Source organism: Xenopus laevis, chromosome 1L (assembly GCF_017654675.1).
Source record: "Xenopus laevis strain J_2021 chromosome 1L, Xenopus_laevis_v10.1, whole genome shotgun sequence".
In the NCBI taxonomy this organism is placed as follows: domain Eukaryota; kingdom Metazoa; phylum Chordata; class Amphibia; order Anura; family Pipidae; genus Xenopus; species Xenopus laevis.
Genome location: NC_054371.1, coordinates 135828797 through 135852644, shown reverse-complemented (window position 1 = coordinate 135852644; position 23848 = coordinate 135828797). Strand labels below are relative to the sequence as shown.

The following is a 23848-nucleotide window of genomic DNA, read 5'->3' as shown; positions in this document are numbered from 1 at the left end:
CCTTTAATGATGGTGTTTTATTATTATTATTATTATTATTATTATTATTATTATTATTACTGCTATATTTAATTGCTTGGTGGATTAGCTGACTGAAACTAAGGGATAATTACAAAGTGTGTGTGATATTATATGATATAGTTTGACCCATGCTGTAAATTATAGTGATTAACTATTGTTATCATATTTAGCTTACCACAATGTTTATTCCCCAATTTAAAAATATTTTCTTTTTTAATATTCAGTTTTATAGAATATCTGTTTAGTTGTTGTATAAAGGCACTTGACCTTGGACATGTGACTTTACACAGGTCATGGCATTCTAGTGGCATTATCTATATATTTGTGTTGCAGCAGATTTGTTAAAAACATGTCATAACATAACATTTCTATAGCATTATTGCAAGATTACAACAACAATAACAAAATAAGTATTTTAAGTATTACTTGAAAGGAAGAAAAAAACATCAACTACAAGTGAAAGGGGACATATTTATATTTTAGGACCTAAACATATTACAAATGTGCTGTTCAACAGCCATCAAAAAGGAAAAATGGAAAACAAAGAACTGATTGCTTTATCTGTAAAGACTGATCCCTACATTTTATATATATAGCAGTAAAAATATGAGTAAGACCTGAAGGAATTTATTGCTACTGATTTAATTACCTATGTATATTCTGTAATGGTGCCATTGTTTAAGGATTCACTCATTATCAGTACACAAAGTTTGATTCAAACAAATTGTTAATGGCTGACAAATGAAATAAAAAGTTGATTTGAACAAGGTTTCAGGGCCTGATGAAATGTATTCACAGGTATTTAGAGAGCTTAGTATAGTTTATTTATAGTTATAGACAAGTGATTATTTTATTTTCTCTCTAATCTGGTAGGTAAACAATAGTCTAAAACAAAAAGCTGTTCTAATATTTATAAACAATTCTTAGTCTCAACAATGGAATGGCCTGTAAGTTTGACAGTTTAATGCAGAAGTTATTTGAAGGCATTTTAAAGATCACTTTTGGTTATTATGTGCTGTATGGCTAAAGAAGTACATGTCAGGAATCATTTACAATTACAGCTGCCACAAGTTTCATACCCTTACCTATAGTTGTGATGCTTTTTCCCTGAATGCAGACAAAAAAAGAGAAAAAAAATGTAAGATATTAGATAATAATAGATCAATTCACATTATCTCAGTAGTTAAATGACATACAAACTGTGTTAAAATTTCTGCAATCTTTAACCACATAAGCATATTTGCAGATGTATAGTTATTAAAGAATAATTTCATTTTTGTAACAGGTTCTCTAATAATCTTACAATGTGAAAAAAACATCACTATCATGTAAAGTATATATTCTGAAGTCTACTTCCATGCAAACTGCATTGCCATATTGTTCCATTCAAAAGCAGACTTTTATTGGTGTACTACTTGCACTTTAAAAGATCTTAGTATTGGATCCCTTGTCCAGAAAGTTGTATTGTGGTTTTAGAAAAATCTGTTTAAGCAGGGTCAGGAAGTTAAAACCAGTTTACTGTATAAAACAGAATCAGCAATGTGATGATGAAATACTCTAAAATGTGCTTTTCATTACATTAATCTCCCCTTTTTAGCATTGTATTGTGATCCATATGATATTATGGATATGTATGGTGAATAAAGTACCCTATTGTAAAATATATATAATATATATATAAGCACCAGGCTGAAGGTCATGGAACTCCTTGCTGGCTTCTAATATCCTCATATTTTGCAACAGGGTATACTTTATTTATCATAATACACAAGTTTAAGTGAGTCATGTGACAGAAATAATAAGAATAAGGATATAATGCACAGGATATTCATAGTTCTTGTGTATTATATAATACTTACACTTCAGTCACTGCCACTTAAAATAGGCAAAGACATGACTTGTGTAAAGATGACAAATGCATTGCATTCTATTCTAACTAAATACTTTCCCTGTTTCTGTTTCTTTTTAATGTCTTAGAGCGCTAGGCAGCTTTGCTATTCTGCTTTTAGAGATAGTAACTTTCCATGCCTCACTCACCAAAATTGTCATTAAAATTACATCATTTTGGACATTCACTAAAGATACATTTAAGGTTTGGTTTCTAGGTGAGTTTGGAGGAAAAAGATAAAGAGAGGCATCTTTGTTGTCTGAAGTCCTACAGAGATACAGAGAACAACATTTGATTGAGATACAGAGAACAACATTTGACTGGCAACATTCCCTTCTACATCTCCATTCCATATCTAAACATACTTTTCCCACAGTATAAAGATGGAACCCCACGTAACTGCAGGCTTACATTTTAAAAAAAAGTACTGACCGTCTTGAAATTTCTGAAACGTAACAAAATCTATAATCATTAAATTTGGCAGAGACTTGGAAAAAAGAACTATACATTTGTACAGCAATATTCAATTTGTCAGCACTGACCTCAATTGTAATTTGAGAGTTTATCATACAGTATTTATGTACAGTAACTGAATGTATAACAAGCTTAGGCTCTGTGAAGCTCCCAGTGGAAAGACATTCTCTCCACCATTGTCAAAGGAGGCAAACATGATTTATGACTGTAGCAAATGTTCAGTATTTGAAAAATGCTGAGACAAAATCCTGATGAAGCACTTTTAGTTAGTCTACATAGTGAAACAACACTAGGTTTGCAAGGAAAGCATTATTATTGTTTATGGTTACAGGTTTCATCATCAACCATAATTTTTAAAGCTTTTGCTTGAAGGCTTCTCTGAATGTGATTACTGAGAAGGTGCTCTGCATTAAGAACAGCTTCATAAAGTTTCGTGAAACCAAAGTAGCTAAATTGTTTACGCACCAATCTGTATAATCATAATAGAATATGGACATATATCATTGAGGCTCCTTGTCCTTTATTTCAGTTATGCAGTAAATTCAATATATTGAAGAAGTGAACCCTCCCTTTGTCAGGAATACTTTTTTACACACTGATCTCTCATGTCTGTCTCTCCTACCACTTTTCCATTGCTAAAATACAACTCTAGTTATCATTTTACTTGGTGGCAGTGGGTTGGATTTTAAGATTTTTTCATTTATGCACTTTAAATTGGATGCGTTTTTATAGATGACAGAGAAGATAATTCTAATAGAAGCTGCCTGTTATTCCATAGACTCACACCACTCTTTTGTAGCCTCGCTCCACACAGGAAATTTACTTGGTGACAAACCACTACACTGCGCCAAGATTCTGCACTCACCTTAATCCATTTGCAAATGGACAGAGGCACTGTACGTCTAGCTACGAAATACGTTTTATGAGTATTCTATTTCATAAACTTTTCTTTTACGTTTTTCAGGGGACCAGAAAAATGGTGTAAAATCCAAGAAAATGTAAAATCAGGAAAATGTTTTATGCATAATATATAGGTGGGACCATATATACAGTGTGTACTGTGGCTTGTATTAAGTACAGTCTATAAAAAATATATAGTGTCTTGTATTGGCAGATTAAGAATATATGTAATCATATTTAAAGCTGTTTTAAAGCTGCTTATGTTAACTATGCACTGCTTTTGCAGTGCCAGTGCTGGTGAATACTGGTGATATTCTGTCTCACTGCCAGCTGTGTTCTGTAGTTGCCAAAATCTACATAGTGGGGTGTCTCAGGGTGGGAAAGATGATCTTTTGTAATGTCAAAGGAAATCACAGGTGTTTTATGGCATTTTGGATTCTAGAGTTGAAGCATACTTTCTGCAAAAACAGTCATTCAATGTTCAATTTTCAAGGAAGGAGGGCTGCTTGTTTTATGGTGATTTGGATGGCAGTACAACATACATCCCTCTATCAACATACTGTAGAGGTCAGCCCTAAAAGCTAGGGGTAATGTTCAACCAAATATCAACATACTATAGAGGTCAGCGATGAAAGCTAGCGCCACAGCCTATTATGAATAGTATACAAAGTGTATTTCAGGCCCTTAGATGTCAAATGTTGATTATATACAGAAAAATTTGCAAAACGCATTAAAGTCAGTGGGCATTTTGACTCATGACAATTTTTACATGAGTGACCATTTTTCTCGCTCCAAATGAATAAAAATCAATGGTTTTTTTTTTCTTCTGGCAACTTTTTGTATTAATGCATTAAAGTCAATGGGTGTTTTTTCTTCTGTCGATTTTTTTGTCCTAATGCATTAAAGATAATCAGCGTTTTTTCTTATGCCGACTTTTTTGTCCAAATGCATTAAAGCCAATGGCCATTTTTTCTAATAGACGTTTTATCTCTGCAAATTTTTCCACCGCAATTTTTTTTTATAGTTTCAAGAAAAAATGTACACGTGGCAAAATATGGAATTTCGCCACAATTCCATGGCTGGCGAATAAATTCGCTCATAACTACTGGTCAGACATTCAAAAATCCTAATATACTATAATATTAGGCCAAAACTTTATAGTATTCTATTTTTATGAGATCATTATTTATTTAATAATACTGAATGAAAACTACTGCATGGCTGTTTACTTATATATAGTGAATAAAGTACCCACTATTGAAAAATATAGTAAGGATAAACAGGTCATGGAACTCCGAGGTGACTCTAAGTTCATCATATTTTGCAACACATTTCAGTCAGTCATGTGACAGAAATGACATCCCTAACCTCCGATTATAACTGATGACATCACTAAGCACCGTTTATAAAGATATAATTTACAGGATATTCATGGCTCTTATGTATTATATTGCATCACAAACAAGAAGTCACAATAGTCATTATGTAAATTATTTATAACATTACGTGACAGAATATTTCATAATTTTATAACTATAAGACATTATACACAATTTCCTTAACTAACATCCAATCAAATATATATATTTTAAGGGTCATGTGGAACAAACAATCATATAAAGAGATTCTAATGCTTCAAATATACAAAGAACACTGCAGAACCAAAACAAGTGTTTTCTTGTAATGTTTTTCAGGGGGCACCATACTTATGTGTCTCATAATACATAGAACTCGATCTTTGATAGAATGTAAAATAATACATTTACAGATGCAGCCACTTTGGTTTGTCTGTTTGACACAGAATAACTAAACACAGATATCCCATTTATCTCATTTAACACAGAAAACTGCGTCACAACATCCCATCTAATTAAGGCATTCACCATTGTTCACAATGGTGCTTTGGTATGCTAATGGAAAGGTTAAATGCATTAAATGAGTTAAGATGACTTTAGATAACGCAGTTTCTTCAATTAACCATGAGTCATGACGCATTTATCTCACAAATCCAAGTGGCTTCATCTGTATATGTATTTGTTGCCAACCCTGTACTGTAATGTGAATGTACTGTAATACATGTCTAGCACTGCATCAGAAACAGTTATATATAACTGTTTCTGATGCAGAAACAGTTATGTATAACTAAAATTATAAATACATACAAAAATGTAAATATATGAAATATATGTATTTTAAAGAATTTTGGATACCAAATCAAAGCATTCTGTTTATTAAAGGAGAAGGAACGCTACCTAAGCAGTTTATTGCCAATAGATTAGCCACAATATTGCAAGATATAAGATTATATTTATTCTGCATAATGCTTTACAATACCTGAGTAAACAGCTATAGAAGCTCTCTCTGTTTGTTTAGGATAGCAGCTGCCATATTAGCTTGGTGTGACATCACTTTCTGCAGGAGCCGCTCCCTGCTCGCCCATAGCTCTGAGCCCAGATTACAGCAGGGAGGGAAGGAGGGAAGTGGGAAAATGGAAGGGGAGAGGGGAGCAAACTGAGCATGCTCAAGCCTTAGCCCTGGAGGTTTATGCTGAAAACAGGAAGTCTGATACAGAAGCCCATGTATACACAATAAAGAATGTTTCTTTTAACAGAGGACTCAGAGCAACACTACTTTGAGGGTTTACTGGTATATTTATATAGATCTTTCTGATAAAGATTACTTAGTTTTAACCTTTTCTTCTCCTTTAATGAATAACTGAAATAAAAATGTTTTTCCTCATTTATAATAGGTCTATTACATTCATTATACTCTAAAAAGCCTTACTGTCATGTCTGGATTGTAAAATCTAGTATGTGTTATTAAAATTAAATGTGGAGCAGAGTGAAATATTCCCGATGAACAAAAGATAAAGACAATTTCAAATTGAAACACCCAATATGTCACACTTGTCTAATTTTCTAAATTAAGCAATACTTGACATATAATTCTTAAATGCCAAATGGTTTGTTGCCACCACCCACTGAAAATTATCATACAGACATAAGTAACACAAAGACATGATGTTTGCTCTGACTAGTATTTCATTTTCATATCTGGGAATATGTTCAACTTTATTTGTGGCAGTTGATATGAAAAAGCAATAAAACCACAACATTTATCAGAACAAGATTTATGTGAGCATCTCAGATTTATTTAGTTCATTTAACCCAGACATAATCCTGCCTGAGATTATATTACGTACAAACAGTTATATGTGAACTTTTTCTACTAGACAAAGGAGAAATTAGTTTTTAGTGGATCTGTTTATAGGCATTGGTAACGAAAGGCATGCTACAGGTCTATTCATCTATTGCAAACAACTGGTATCTAGCATTTTCTGGTAATCTGTTCAAAAACAAGATCCTATTGCTTTCAGTTGGTTATTGCACATTAAAATAACTAAATTAAAAGTTTCTTTGGAGTATTCTTGAAATTAATCTCTACCTTTTCTGTAGTTATGGAGTGTATTTTCCCATAAACATGTAAATGTACATATCAAACTAGTATGCATTCTAAAAATTCATTATTTTTAGATTGTAAGGTCTAATGAAGAGGGCCGTCATTACCTTCTGTATCAATTAGTATTTGAATGTAATTTGCATGTTGGATGTATACACCCTTATGCTGTATATTTTGACACTAAATATGTGTTAACTTGGATAATAATGGATGGATGTACAGTAAGAGATACAGCCAAGTGTGTTCAGTGGTTGTTTGAAGAACATAACGATAAAGTTTAAAATTTCCTTTTGCAGTCACAGTAACCACACTTGAACTTACCAGAACAAAGGTAGATTATTCCCTCCAGCCCAATCATTATTTAAAAAACTTGAGCATTTTTCTTACAGATGCAGCCACTTTGGTTTGTGTGTTTGACACAGAATAATTTAACACAGATATCCCATTCATCCCACTTAACTAAAATTGTGTCACAGCATCCCATCTAATTAAAGCATTCACCATTATGAACAATGGTGCTTTGGTATGCTGATGAAAAGGTTAAATGCATTAAATGAGTTAAGATGACTTTAGATAACACAGCTTCTTCAATTAATCCCGAGTCATGACGCATTTAACCCACAAATCCAAGTTGCTTCATCTGTACATATAACAAACATACATACATACATTACATTACATACATTAAATTATGTTTATTTTATTTGGTGTAGAAAAGAAACAGTTTTAAGAGCAATTTATGGCCCCATGCAAATCTGCAATCATCAGTGCTCATTCAGAAATGCTAAAAATACCCACTGTGAGATGCAGAGTGTAACACTGGCTGGCATGCCCTGACTTATTTATCTGAATGACCCTCAAGTTAGGGGACAGGCAGGGGATGCCATGTTGCTTCTGAGCAGGGTTCAAAGTGGCTATTGTGGTGGATTATTACAATACAACTGAAAAATAATTCCAGCATCCAGCGGGGTGAGGGATGCTAAATTAAATGCCTCTATGTAATAAACATAATACAATGAAGCCTTTTTTACTATAAGGGTACAATTATTTTGGGGACCTTTCGTTAAAATTAACCTTTTGTGTTTAGGTAAGAGTGTAAAAATGTTATTCAATACATAATAAAACACAACAAGACAGTTGATACCATTTTCATTTCAGTGCTTCAATGTGTGTTTTCAAATTACTTTATGTACTTAATTACTAAGGTACCTGCTCAAAAGGCTAGAACCTTTGACTATAACTTAACAGTCTAAATTGAAGTTACATGTAAAGTGGATCCTGTGCAGTTTCATAATTGAGCATGATGGGAGAAATTCGCCTATCATGCTCAATTATCGCTTTTTCCTGCGCAATTCGCAAAATTTGCGAAACTCGAATTTTGACGTGGTCATCAAAATATTTTGGATGCCCTGGCGACAATTCTGACACCGGGGACAATTCCAATGCTGGCGACAATTCTGACGCCCATTAAAGTCACGAATAAATTCGCCCATCACTATTGAGCAGTATATCATTATAGTTATAAACTTTGTTACTTGTATTTATTTCAGTTAAACAAGCTTTATGATTACAAATATACTGAAAAATGCACCCAGGAGCTAGCAAAAGAATTTCTGATTAATAAAAAAGGATGTTTTCCAATCTTTTTCGGTTTAATCCACATTATGCAACAGACATGGCAATGCAGGTGATTTAGGAATTGTGCACACATCCTCTTAGATAGGTGCACTAAGAATTAATTTTAGAAATATTTTTAATTAACACATGTTATCCATATATCCTATATTATAGTTCTAGATTTCATCTACTATATATTTACCACTTCATTCAAACTGGCATGCATCAATGATGACTCATTTCTTTTTTTCTTTTAGAAATATCCATACTTTACTGAAAGCTATCACTAATATGTTACAGAAATTAATTCTAATATTTAAACAGTAGTAAATAGGATTCTAGTTACATTATATTATTACCCCAACAGACAATTGTCTGTTCGAAAACACTTGATAATAAATATTCAGTGGAACATAAATAGCCCTTGTGGACTGTTATATATTCCCCATCAGTATTTGAAGAGCACAAAATGCTGAGGACACTTTTTTACTCATTAAACCAATGTTGACGATTTGTTACTTCATTATTCAGAAAGATACAGCAGGATTGAAAAAGCACTCATACCTTGCTTCAACCTTTGCCTATTAAATATTCACACTGCATTGTTATTCATTCATTGAAAACTGTCACTCAAGAGAAGCACAGGTTTATGACAAATGTATTGGAAATCCCATGTCCTACATAAAGAACACTTGATACGCATGTATATTAATAATAAAAAACAGCACATGGCTGGGAATGTGGAAGCTTATCTTGAAGGCAAACACAAATATTGCTGGATATTTGAACAGCAAAGGAACCCTTTTAATTTTACATTGATACTTTTTATATGTTTATGTTTGGTTCTATAAAAGTATTAAGTACAGAACCAGTCTAGAACAACAAACACTCCTTGTGTACCTTTTTTAATCAAATGGGATTCTAAACAATCTAGTACAGACTTTCATTTTATACACGGTAGTATAAATACATAGCAAGTTCCCTTTTAATACGAGGAAATATATAATATTTACTGAACCACTTAACCATTATTTTGGTTTCATTTCTTTTCTATGTAGGTTGCTACCTTGGAAACCAGTCCAGGATTATAGTTTTAGTATACAAGAGTAGTTCAGTCTTTTAAAGAAACATCAAAAAGTCAACTTTTTTAAATGTAATCAATACAAGTATTTGTAAATAATGACTTAAGCAGAGCAGTAATCATAGTAATAGTGTAAAATTATAATAGTCAACATTTAGTTAATTAATCATATACTCACAGAAATATGAAATAGGTTGTGGAGATGATAGCATAAATAAAGACTTTTTACTGATATTTGATGGCCTGTTTGTGGATTCTTTAAATACCCAATGCCTTTATTTTTCTAATATGTTACAGTTTGTCCACTTCTCTGAGGATTTAGAGCTCCTGGACCACTTTAGTCAATTGGTGAGATTTCAATCTAGACCTTTGCTTTGATGCCCTTTTTTTCTTTTGTTGCATATTGTTTTACTAACTTACCTGACTGATCCATAACAAGTCAGATTGATTAATTATGGATTGTACTGGATTTTTTTTAGATTTTACTGCAATGTGTCAAAATTAATTGAATGCTCTGGAAAAAACATGGCAATTAATTTAGCATGTGGTGGGATTGTATCCCTCTTTTTTTGAATTGTATAAAATCACTGACTAAATAAATCAGAATAAAAAAATAGGACACTTCTAAAATTCCCTATCCATTGTTTAATAATTCTGCACCAACAGCAGTATACTTAAATCTTGGAGTAAAAAAATGTAAACAGAATCTGGGAGACTATCTTCTAATGGTACAGAGTAATGTCTCTAATATAGCTGCAAAATTTACCAGGATTATGTCTAATTTCTTTTCAAGGTGGGTCTTGACAATTATTGAGGAATCAGATTCCATATTTACAAGAGAAGTTATTTTTAAAATTAAACATCAATATTCTAAAATAATTTGCAACTGTCTTTTTAAAATATTTTTTGTTGTGCATCTCTCAGGCTTGGAGGGTCAACTTCTATCTGGCTGATGTGGATTATTTACTATAGTAAAAAGCCAAAGATCAGAGGGAAATGGACAAAATTACAGCATATTTAGTTGAAAGAGGCTCTTTTAAAAATCATGAATCAGTAATTGCTGTTTTAGGAATACAACTGGCATTTTTATGAAGGTATATCTCTCAAGGTTGTTAAATTTTTATGAAGGTACTGTATATCTCTCAAGGTTGCTAAATTTCTCAAATTCCTATTTCCTTAGAAAATGTAGTTTTACTTTACTGAACCTGGCTTTTAAAACTATTATACTTTTAATTTTCTTTAATTAAACAATTTCTCCAGTCCAGTGAAATGCATGTGTTTTAGAAAACACCTGCACACGAAATTCAGACAGCAGATATTAGGCTGTGAATAAGATATCTTGGTAATCAGCATCAGAAATGGTTACGAGACATTAGTTACTGCTTTATTTTCCAAAATGTTTTCTCATGACTCATGTGCATGACTGTGTGCCAGAGATGTGCTCACTGGTTAAAATTAGATTTCTGAAAAAAAAATCAAGTGTTTTTATACGAAAAATATGATGAAAGAATAAAAGAAAACATAATGCCAAACTCATGGATGGCATGTGAACATTTACAAAGTGTAGCATTATGCACAAATACACCACAGTAAAGCTAGGGTATTTCATTTTAAAAAATAATTCTAAGTGGTTAGTAAATATAAAAGGAAAAACACATGCTCCTTTAAAAGGACAGTACAACAATATTCTGTCTGATTTAACACAAGATGATTTCCCTGTTTAAAAAAATGATTAAATATAAATCTAAACTACACAAACTTTTATGGAACTTCAATTTTATTAAATAAAATAAACATAGCATACATACAACGGCAGCAAGTAGATGTACATTAAAAAGTTCATATTATGTTACAGAAGACATTGAGAACTGCAGGATGATTATTTACCAAAATCTGAATGTATCTTATTATTTAAAATAAAAAAAACACAAACAAACTTCCATACCTGATTTTACCCTATTTATTATTATTAAAAATGGTCGATGGAATTGGTTCAGGTAAAAACTTGGTAAAATCGAGCGAAAACCCGAATTGTACAAGTTTTTTTCCTGAATCGCTCGATTTTTGCAGATTTTTCCCAAAAAACCTGAATTTTTGGATTCTCTGAAATAGTTGGGTTTTCGGGCTACTGCCAGTATAGATCACAGAAACGTCAAAATAGGATAGGAACCTCTTCCATTTACTGATACACAACATCAGCAGGTCTAAGATGGTGGATTTTCGGATTATAGCTTTTTACTGCATCATTCTTTAATAAATCTCTAAAAATTGAGTTAAAAAAAAAAAAGGAAAAATGTTATTTTAGCCCTGAAAAGTCCAACCGGAGTTAAGTAAATAACACCTTGTATGTCTATTGTCATAGTGGATCCTCTGAATATCCCCCTCTCACAGGGTGCAGGTGAGGAATTACAGAACGATTATACATATGTATTGGCTTTATATGTGTTGGCTTTAAAAGCTATACATGTTTGGGACCTGTTATCCAGATTGCTAGGGACCTGGGGCTTTCCGGATAATGGATCTTTCCATAATTTGGATCTTCATACCTAACATCTACTAGAAAATCAATTAAATATTAAATAAAGCCAATAGGCTGGTTTTGGTTTGAAGAAGGATTAATTATTTCTTAGTTTGCATCAAGTACAAGGTACTGTTTTATTATTACTGAGAAAAAGGAAATAATTTTTGAAAATTTGGATTATTTGAAAAAAATGTAATCTATGGGAGACAGTCTTTTTGTAATTCATGAACTGGATAACGGGTTTCCAGATAAAGGATCCCATATCTGTACTTTCAAATACAAGTAAAGAAAGCAATCTGGAATGGTTGGTGTTCAATAACAAGACACACACAATTCCAACTGGGAAGGACAATGAGCAACCTAGTTCAAATGGGCTTGCCTTGGCTCATTGTTTTCCTCAGATAACTAGAATACATTGTACAAGTATGGAATCCAATATCCAAAAACAAGTAATCCAGAAAGCTCCAAATAATGGAAAGACCAACTCCTATAGGTTCCATTTTATTATTTTCTCTTAATAATGAAACAGTACATTTAATTTTTTCCAAACTTATAATTAAGTCTTACTGAAGGCAAAACAATCTCTTTAAGTAGATTTAAGGCAGTGATGTCCAACCAGTGAGCCACTGCCCCGTTTGTGTGGCCCATTATTAAAGACTGGCTCTTGTGACTACTAATATGCTTTAAATGATATCTGTAGTGAAATTAACTACCCTGTCTGTGTGAGTCATAGTCTGCCTGCCCTATGCTGCCTGTGGAAGGCGAACCTGGTAGGGGGTTGTCAGCATTTATAAATAGCTGTTAGGGTGTCTGTAAGTTGTTTAATAATGCTCTGGGGGTTACTGTGATATCCATGGTGGAGGAGGAGGCTTATGGATTTAAGGGTCTTAATAAAACTTCATGAACTTTTTTTCACATATGAGTGACAGGTAATATCCCTGCAGTGAGCACCAACCATTTGGTTCTTTTGGTATGCTACAACTATTAATGTGCATATGGTCTTAAAAGTTATTGTGATAACAAGGGTGTTGTTTAAAGTTAGTGTTGTTTAAAGAAGGGATTGTTCAAAACTGGCTTCCATTATTGGCTCTCCAACATGTAGGCCAGAAAAATTCCGTCCCTCAATACCACTGAAGTTGGACAGCACTGATTTAAGGTATGGAGATCCAAATTACTCATCCAGAAAACCACCAGTCCAGGGCATTATGTATAACAGGTCACATACCTTTATATATTTTTGGGGGGTGGATAAAAATCCGATTTGTTTTTAGAGAACCATGTGTATACTGTATGTACTGTAGCAGATAATATGTTTCAGAAATATTTAAACATAATGTAATATGTATAAATTTTAGAAAAGATAGCACTATCATAGGTCAATTTAACAATGTACTAAAAAGGCTACTTACCCAGTATGAGCTTATTTAACCTTCATATATCCAGTTTATGATCTAATTGTTAATGCTAGTACTATGGTAAAGCAAGTTTAATAATTATATATCTGCTGGAGAAAGTACCTTGTACCTTAGAACATTTAAATAGTATAAATAAATTTGTTGGGCAGGTCATGTATGAGCACCTTTTATTTGTATCACAATTCCAGAATATATCTTAATATTAACATATCTTGTGTTCTCTCCTGTAACATCAATACAACTCATTCATGTCTTAACCCTCTCGGATCATCCTCTCCAAACTGAACATCTTATGGTTATAGGCTTTGTTTCTCAAATGGGATTTTTTTAGGATTTTTATTTCATGTTATTATATTAGTTTCCTTATACAGGTATATACAGTCTACACAACTGAAAATGTTTGAAAAAAAAAATAAAAAAAAATAAATATATATATATATATATATTGTAAATTGAAGATATTGTATTATCTGTTCTGTAGATATTTAAAAGTAGACAACATATCCCATCCTACCTTTTGCTTGCCCTACCAAAGTGTAAACAACAGTGATTTTGCTTTTCTAAGGTCTCCGTATCCTAGAATTTAACTTCTATAATACTTAGCAGGTCTATCTAAAAATAATATTTCACATGGCAACAACATGGAAATTATGCCCTTGAAGAATTATTTGCAAAAGAAAATATGCTGTTGCTGCATGTAACAAGATAAGAAAATGAATTCAATGTGTAAAGATGTTGCAATGACTATGCTTGACTCAGCACATGAAGGTAGTCATGTATCAATGTCTAATAAATTGCAACTAGATTTACATTAGGCCATTTCACCACCTCTCTCCCCTGCAGCTGCACCAGTAAAGGCAGACAACGTATTGATATATTTTATGAGGTTATGATTTCCCTTGAGACAATACAATCACATCATATGTTTTCACTCTTTCTTTGACTCAGTTTAAAAAAAATAAAAAGAAATGCATTTTGTTTTTTCCGTCATAGAAGATTATGAATAGAATATTGTAAATGTTTTTTAAAACATGAAAATGAAGTTGAAACAGAACTGAAATGTTTGTAATGTTCCAGTATATTAGAGAAGAGAATACAACAATCATTTAACTATTCAATTCAAAGGTGAGTTAGGTAGTAAATTATGTCTATTCTTAGCTTTCTCTGAGTGCAGTTGCTGTAAGATACCATGGAACATCAAGGAGAGCCCTATATTAATGTATTGGCTTGACTACACTAGACAAACAACAATACAAACTATTCAAAGCACATGCAGTAGTACTATGCAGTAGGGATGCAGTGAATCCTCAATTCATATTTTTTTTCAGTCAAATGTGATTATTTTTTGCAGGCCTTAGATTCAGCTGAATCTTAAGTACTCATGCAAACACAATGTCACATGAAACTTTTTTTTAAAAAACTGTTAATGGGAATTTTTTTACATTCATCTCCAATATATATATGCAAGTTATGGTTCAATTTTGGTTTGCGATTCTGGCCTTTTCAGTGAAGGTTCAATATTTGGCCAAATTAAAAAATGAAGCATTTGGTGCATCCCTTTAAAATATTTGTCTTGGTGCCTAAACATAAAATACAGTACTTTTCAAAAAAGTTCTTCAAAAGATGTTATTGATATGCTCAGCTCTTCACTATAGTGTTCTTATTATGTTGCTGTGCCTTTATTCTCTCAAAATATATTAGCGTGATACTGTTTTATGATGGACATTATTTGTCTACCTACTCTGTGTTTCTAGCACTTCACCCTGTCTAAAGATCTTGAATCCTATCTGAACCCCATACATTACAACACTGTAACCACTATGTAACCCTTATACAGCTGCCAGATCAATAGCACATTTTAGTGTGTTTTCCCAATGTTTTTTTAGTACAGAGTCAGCTTGATTATAAAGTATATTTTATTTTTGTGTTTTGTTCAAAAGCAGCTGAATCACTGGGCAAGTGCAAACTGGAAATGTGTAGCTCTAACTTTGCAGTTTAAGTTTCCTTAGGACATCGCTCCTCAACCAAACTTATTTTATAGTAACAATGTGGTCCAAATTTTTACAACTGTAAATACATTGTTTTTAGGGAAGAGGTTAAGTCCAGTTAGAAGTCTGGAGAAAAAAAGCGAAAATGTGACTCACTGTGAAATTCAAAGTTTTGAAACTGTGCTTCATACTTTTATGCAACTTAAAGGGGCAATATTAAATGCATTTATTAAATAAACAAATTTATTGGAGCTTGCAAATATTAGTTCATTGTATCAACAAATGAAAAAAAAATCATGTAATAGTGGATTTAGACCACCAGTTTTTACTTTGTAGTGATGATTAAAACTTTTCACCATGTTTCACTGCAAAAAAAAACCCAAAGACAGAATTTTCACAGTCTTTTAAATCTTTGACAAAGAGAAACACGACAGATTCGTCAATCACTAGTAGTTTGTTGTGGCAAATAAATTAGTTTACTACAATTGTAAAACAGCTGTTAATTAATTTTATCATGAAGTATGTACCACAATTACAAACTGTTTGGAAATCCTTTATTATGATTCAGCTTATGATCAGTGGCCAATTTATAACCTATACACAAATGTGATTATCTTTATCCTGGAGCCTGCTTAGCAAAAGTTTGTTTGTGTTTTGTAGCAAACAAGACATGTTTGATCACTACTACTATTAATTGACAGACACAGTAACTACTTAAATTAAATAAACTAAACATATCCTACCAAATGTATATACGGCCCTAGTATTTCTCACAATGAAAGGCTGGTGTAAGGTTGATAATTGTTTTAAGGGATTTTTTCATTTTTTTGGTATAGTTTTTATTACTAAATTACATAGTCTATAATGCAAGTAATTCATTCTGTCAATATACTATTGGTGTGTAGGCAGCCATCTCAGGCCATTGTGCCTTGTCAAGAACCAGCTATTGTTTCTCCTACTTGGATTTTTAGTATTGAGTGTTATTCTCATATCTACCACTAGGCGGGGCATGGGATTTTAGCAATCCAGGTATCGGGGAACTGCAATCTGGTTACTTTCCTGGATATAGATAATTGCCCTGGATAATTTCAGATTTTCACATTCCATCAGAAATTAGTTTTTGAACATGTTCTTCTTTAGTATATTTTGCTTTTTATAGCATGCTTTTAAATGTTTATTTATTATAAATTATTGTGCTAATGTAGGGATCTATAGGGTTAAGTTCTCCTATGGTCTGTAAAAACCCCACATGTTTAGTAATCCCCTGCTATGGCCAGCTAAGTGCTGGACCTAAATTGGACAAGGGAGGGGGAGTGAGTCCTTTGTCATTACGCAGTGTGCCCTGGCAGATTCAGTATTTGGCCAGAAGGTGTCACTGATGAGTCATTTCTTCAAATAGCTGAGCTGCCATGTGCTCAGTCTCAGTCTACTTCCTGGTTTTACTCCAGTTGCGAGTGCAGGGACTGTAGCAAAGATGTAGGGGCCTAAGGAATTGAAAAGCCTGTGGATGGTTTGGTGTGTGGGACCCCAAGCATGGGGAGCTTGACCAGGAGGTGTTAGAGCTCAGAGGCAGTAGAGAGAATGTGATAGGAGCTGCCTGTAGATGGTTTCCAGGAAAGTTTCCAGGATGGTTTCTTAGGACATTAGTGTTCAAGATTTGCACTCAAATAAGTGTTTTCATTTCACTGTTCTTTAACACAAAGAAGTGCGAACAATTCTAAAATACTTGTTTTGCCCAAGTCCTAGTATTTTTTTCAAGCATACAGTAAATAAATTTATTGAGCTGCCTCAATGAAATATTCCAGGGACCTAATATAAGATCCTTAGAAGTCCACAGGCAAAATATCCAGTAAGGTTTCATAGTATTGACGAGCTATATAATTAATAGATTGAAATGCAATGCTTCCCTTACAAATTGCCATGAGATTCGGCTTTGCTGCAACAATTCTAAAATACAGAGCATATTACATCATTTATGATTTCATCTTTTGTATTGTACAATCTAGATGCTATTATCCATAGAAGAGGGTGTCAGACATCAGTAAAACATTCCTGCTGTGTGCAGATGAAATAACTTGTTAAATCTGTATTTAAAGGAATTGTATTTTACCACACCAATGCTAGGACAGCATGGATTTAGGCATGTGTAAGGTTAGAGTTAAAAGAGAGTGAAGAAAAGAATGACATTATATACAGACACCTAGAGCAATGATTCAATATATCTCCCACTGAGTTTTGTGCAGATATCTAAAAGGCCTTTTACAGTGCATCACATTCTAGAGGTAATCATTGTACGTTATGGGACATGGATTATTTCTAATGCACAGATCCTTACAAAGCCTTTAGGTCAAAAGACATTATTTCCCTGAAGTGGATTTCTAAACCTGCTTTCCACTTGGATAATTACTTGTAAAGACACTAATAATAACAAAGCCAGACTACATGTTAGACTTTATATCCTTGCATATATGTGTTGCATGGTGCAACTATGGTCTGAATTTCAAATGTGGTATGCCAATCTGTGAATAACTAGCAACTGCTTAAAGTTTGATTGGTACCAAATTTTGCATTATTGGCTAATATGTAAAAACGTTACTGATGAATTGTGCATCTTTGTTTTGTGTGAAATATATTAACATAAGATTGAATATTAAAAATCTGGTGCAAGGTAGAGAGTTGAGGAAAGCAAGGTTCAAGAAAGCCCTGCATGTAACGCACTGGCAGGTAGTAAATACAGGGCTCCATAGGACCTTATGCTTATTAATACTCCCTAGCCAAACTGTAGAAAATATGAAGGTGTGGGACACATCCAAGGCAGCAACTGGACTGCAATAGTTTCTTTATTGGGGGTAGAGATACACAACATGTTTCGGGCGGCGCCCTTTGTCAAGTGTGCAGGAACAATCAAACAACAAACTTAAAAAACCTCAAAACCTCATGTGACCTATCACATGTCGCATGGGTTAATTTCACAAAGTTAACCCCTGTGACATGTGATAGGTCACATGAGGTTTTGAGGTTTTTTAAGTTTGTTGTTTGATTGTTCCTGCACACTTGACAAAGGGCGCCGCCCGAAACATGTCTTTCTCTACCCCCAATAAAGAAACTATTGCAGTCCAGTTGCTGCCTTGGATGTGTCCCACACCTTCATATTTTCTACAGTTTGACTAAACTGGGATATCAAGCACAGGATACCCCTTGGGAAAATCCGACTAAGAGACTAGGTGAGCTCCACGTGTATTCTTATTTGCATGTTAATACTCCCTAGCGTGTGCATCTGCCCATTATGAATACAGCACTGCTATTCTGGAGTAATAACACCTGTGCCAATGTGTGTAAGCCACAGGGCAGAGAGCAAATTGGGAAAAGCATGGATTTTTTGTCTGTCAACAATTTTGTAAGCGCACACAGTAGACACAGTTTCAAAATTGTTACATACAGAAAGTGTAAGAAGTGTATAGGGCATTCTAATGTCCAAGCATTAAAATGTTACCCTTGTACGGAGGGATCTATTGATTAAATGCTTTATGGTCAAATGGCCTCAATAAGTAATGATGAGCGGATCTGTCCAGTTTTTCCAAAAAAAATGTATGCGTCAATTTTTCTCACTCCAAACGCATTAAAGTCAAGGGGTGTTTTCTTTTCTTGTGACAACTTTTTTGTCCTAATGCATTAATCCTTTCACTACCAGACGATTTGGCTGATTTGATACTTTTATTGCCAGACCATTTTTTAACATTTGGTACTCTTTCACTTTAAGGGCCTTTTAGTTTACCCAGGAAAACCTGCGCTTTCAAAATATGCTCGAATGTTGGTGTAATTCAACTTCTGTAAACAGATATAGGCTGTCTAATAAAATGAAAAAAAAAATCGTGTTTACCATTGTACAATCACATACTGTATATCAGAAACATAATTTATTTTATGTACAAGGACACAGCAGTTTTGGAAAGTTCTATGTCTCCTGAATGTGCAAATACCAAATATATATGGTTTTAGGGAGATTTCTCACTTGTATAAATCAAAATCTCCAAGCAGTACACTACCAAATTTCCAAAGCACTGCTCTACAAAACGGCATACTTCTGATTTCAAGGCCAAACATTCCACTAACAGTAGGTTTACCCCAGAAAACGATGCATTATTAGAAAGAACAGATTCTGGCAAATCAAAAATGGGTAAATATATCTATGTACTCCAAACTACCAAGTTTCAAGTCTTTCCTAAATATTAAATTTTTTACAGAAATTGGTGAATTTTTTGAAAAATTACCTCAAAGCTTCCAATCTACAGCATCCTATCTCCCACACCTAATTATGTAACAATGTAAAACACACTAAATATGAATGCTAGGAGTCCACAGTTTGATGCCCAATATGTATTGGTATACCTAAATATGTGGCATATAGGGCTCCCAAAATCTTTACACCCCATTTACAGTTCTGTAATTCCAAATACTGGAAAATCAACACATAAATCAATTTTGGGGGGGTGGGGCAAAGGTATAAAATAAAAGTATGTTCTCCCCAAAAAACCATATATATTCGTAAAGTACACATTCCCCCGAATCCGCTGAACAGTTTTATTTTAATATGTATATATTTACCTAAGTATGTGGCATATAGGGGCCCCAAAATGTAGACAACCCATTTGAGCTATCAGTTCTGTAATTCCAGATACTGCAAAATCAACATATTTACATCCATTGGGGGGGGCAAAGATAGAAAAAAATATGTTCATCCCAGAAAACCATATATTTTTGGAAAGTACACTTTCCCATTAATCCAAATTGGGTATGAACGTCTTTCTAAGCCAAAGCACCAAGCCACAAACCTTTCCTAAATTTGGCGAGTTTGGTGACATTCCCAAAAATCACCTCAAAATTTCCACCCTGCAGCATCTTATCTCCCACATACTATTAGGTATCAAGATAAATCATCCCAAATATGAAAGCTTGGGGTCCATTAAACAGTTTTATGTATTATATGTATACATTTACCTAAGTATGTGGCATATAGGGGCCAAAAATGTAGACACAATTGGTCATATTTATTCCACCTAATTTCTTACAAACAATTGGAGAACAGCCTAAATATTGATGCTAAGGATCTACTGAACAGTTTGCCCAATATACATAGATATACCAAAGCAGCTGGCATGTGCGGACCCCAAATGAAAATAGTGCATATGAATTTTCTCGCCTGTCAATTCCCTTCTGTGAACAAAGCCTCCACATCCTGGCAAATCCAAAATAGGTAATTATGTCTTTCTTCTCCAAACTACCATGTTGCAAAGCTACGCTAAAAGCAGCATACTTTATGACATTTCTGGAAATTGCCTAAAAATATTGCAGTTTGTCACATTTATCTCGCCCAATTTCTTACACACATTTGGAATACACCCTAAATATTGATGCCGAATGTAAAAAAACATAAAGAATAATAAGGCAAGCATAAAACCGCAACAAAATCACAAAAATCAAATACAATTAGCCAAATCAATGAAATAACAAAATAACTGATCTGACAGCATGATGCAGTGAAAGCTTGATCCAATAGTCACGCTGTGAAATCAACAGTTTTTCTGGGAATAACAAGAGGGAAACTGATAAAATGAAGAAACAAAAAAAAAAAGTGTGTGTTTGTGTATGCATGTGCGTACAGCTCTAAAAAGTGTAGAAATGTGTGTATATGTGAATGTGATTTTGTAAATATTTGCAAAAGTGTGCATGCCAAATAAAGCCAAAAAAGCAAAAAACAAAACAAAAAACTACCTTTAGTAAAATGTATATGTGTAAGTGCATGTAGGTGTGTGTAAATGTGTACTTACCATATCTAGTTGAAGGGGGGATCCTTAGCAATGCTGGAGAGTCCAGGAGTGCAGAGCACAGAGCAGGAGAATTATTACTACTCTTTCTATTCATGTCCTCTCCTATTCATATTCCATTCTCTTTATTCAGACCAATGCCTGGTAGCCAGGGTAATTTTGACCGTAACAACCAGAAATTTTTCTATCTATCTATCTATCTATCTGTCTGTCTGTCTGTCTGTCTGTCTGTCTGTCTGTCTGTCTGTCTATCTATCTATCTATCTATCTGTCTGTCTGTCTGTCTGTCTGTCTGTCTGTCTATCTATCTATCATCATCTATTTGTCTGTCTGTCTGTCTCTATCTCTCTTTATCGATTCTGACACCTGCCTGCCAGACATTCAAATTCCAGACCAATGGAATACATATAAAGTTGGTCGACTCTGGCAGGTCGAGATATTGCTAATTACGCTATTATTTAAATTATAATGTGAATAAAAGTATTATAATATCTACATTGAGGGATCTATTTATCAGGCTGTGTTAAATTAGTCAGAAAAACACTGTAAAAAGACCTGTTAAGTAAATGGTGAATTTTAATTTATGCCACCTGACCTGGTGTAACCCATTAAAGTCAATTGGAAAAATGTAGGTGAAAAGAAAATTCCCACAGTGCTCCTTTTTTTTAGCTGTAGGAGCACTGGGTTTTAAACATTTTCAAGCAGCTGCTACTTTTCTGCTGGAATTTAATGTGGGAAAATGTTGTCATTTTTACATGGTAATGTCTGGCATTCAAAAGGTGATGTGCAGTATTTTTGGTCATTTTATTCTTTACACAGCATGATTAATAGGCCCCTCTGTATCCTTTTTACTTTGATGTCATCAGCATAACATAATACTGGCAGTACATTTTGTCCTTTTATGCCATAAAGCCTGAATCAGTATCTAACTGCTACCATGGTGCAATTAGATGCCCCTATATTTTGCACATTCTTGTGCCAAAGATCACATTATTCAGATAAATGAATCTTATCTTTTGGCCTTGTATCTTAAGCACAACTTTTCCTTCATTTATTTATTTATCCAGTATATTAAAGGATCCTAAAATGTCCCCAGCTCTATTCCTATTAACCACATGATTGCCCATGGCATTTCTTAGGGAAACAAGCTGCTCTTTCTTCATTTTATTATTAAAAAAGAAAGATTTATATGAAACAGTAATAAAACTTTCATGAATGTAATTTCACAAGCTATTGAGTAATTTATGTGAGGATGGAAGAACTTTACACATTAATTTCCTTTATTTAAAAAGGGTTAAGTAGCACTAGCCTATCCATTTTTTAATACTCTGTATAATTGCATTGAAATAATGTTACAATAACAATGTCTCCGTCAATCATGTGATGGACCCTAGAAATTTAGTATGACTAATGTCAACTGAAAAATCATTTTCATAAGGTACATATATATGCTTTAGTTAGATTTTTTTTCTCCCTTTCTTGATGATATTTCTTAGCTATGATATAAAATTAAATTATAAAACAAACTGTACACAGAGATGGCATCAGCTGTAGGTGCTGTACTATATTGTATATCATAATATATCATTGTTTAAAAAAACATTAGATGCAAATATACAGTAGGCATTTCAAACCATTTGTCTTAATGGAACAAAGGTATTTAAATCTGAAGGGTATACAAACCTTTTTATATAAACTGGAATGTAGTTTACCGGTGTAAACTGAGTGGTATTTGTTATTCTGTTTTTACAGGTCATTAAGACCAGATCCATGGGAGGAAGAATGTCAGCATAAATTGAAAGCTAGATTTAAAAAGGGTCAGTATATTTTATTCTAATAAATAAAATATTATGTTCATGTTAGGGAAAAAAAAGTGCTGATGTATGATGTATACAATGCATTTTAGGTAAAGGTTTATATTGCTGGTTAATAGGAAATAGGACAAAGGTTCTGAAACTGTGGGGATGCTAGCCTCAAGGGTTGGCCCTAATCCTGAAAGACAAAATGAAAATGAATTTGATCTTTCAAAAGAAATGGTATGGGGGGAAACAAGGTTGTGACGTAACTGTAAGCATGTTTTGCACAAAGGGAACTGTGAAGAAGGAACCAAAAAATGTAAAAACTCGAAAAAGGGGAAAAGTTCAATTGCAGTATGCATGTTTTCATCTTAAAAATGAAAAATTAATCACTTTTCAACTTTTTCAACCTATAGTGGATGTATCCTAAAGCAGGGTGTCTCCATTAATTAGGTGGCTGAAAACTCACACCATGACTGAAAAAAAGAAGAAAACTTTTTCCTTATCCCAGAAAATGTTTGCTGAAATAAATTATCATGAAACCAAAAATCCAATGGTAAACAAAAAACCAGTCAATATAATAATGATCTAATTTGTACCCCATTTTTAAACTGTAGTCCTCTGGCATATAGTTGCCGGAACTGATATAATTGTAATGTAAAACAATTACAATTAGATACAAACTGCAAATCTTTTACAGTAATGTAAAAGACAGATTTATTAAGGGCCAATTTATGTTTTCCACAAATTCGAGTTTTTGAGGTTATTTTTAGTCAAAAATCTTTTTTGGGGGGGTCGAAGTCATGTAGGAGTCAATGACAGAGGTCGCTTGAACCATTTGAAGATGTTAATAGCCTTCATAA

General features: G+C 33.4%; 1 protein-coding gene across 40 annotated transcripts in view; it reads right to left on the bottom strand.

Annotated features, from left to right (window-relative positions):
- The window catches only part of ptprd.L (protein tyrosine phosphatase receptor type D L homeolog), a 955323-nt gene that overhangs the window by 797939 nt on the left and 133536 nt on the right, over positions 1 to 23848 (bottom strand). For all 40 annotated transcript variants that reach the window (XM_041563903.1, XM_041563907.1, XM_041563920.1 and 37 more), the window contains one exon: positions 1107 to 1128. The gene's annotated coding sequence lies outside the window, so the exon portion shown is untranslated. The remainder of the gene's footprint in view (positions 1 to 1106; positions 1129 to 23848) is intronic.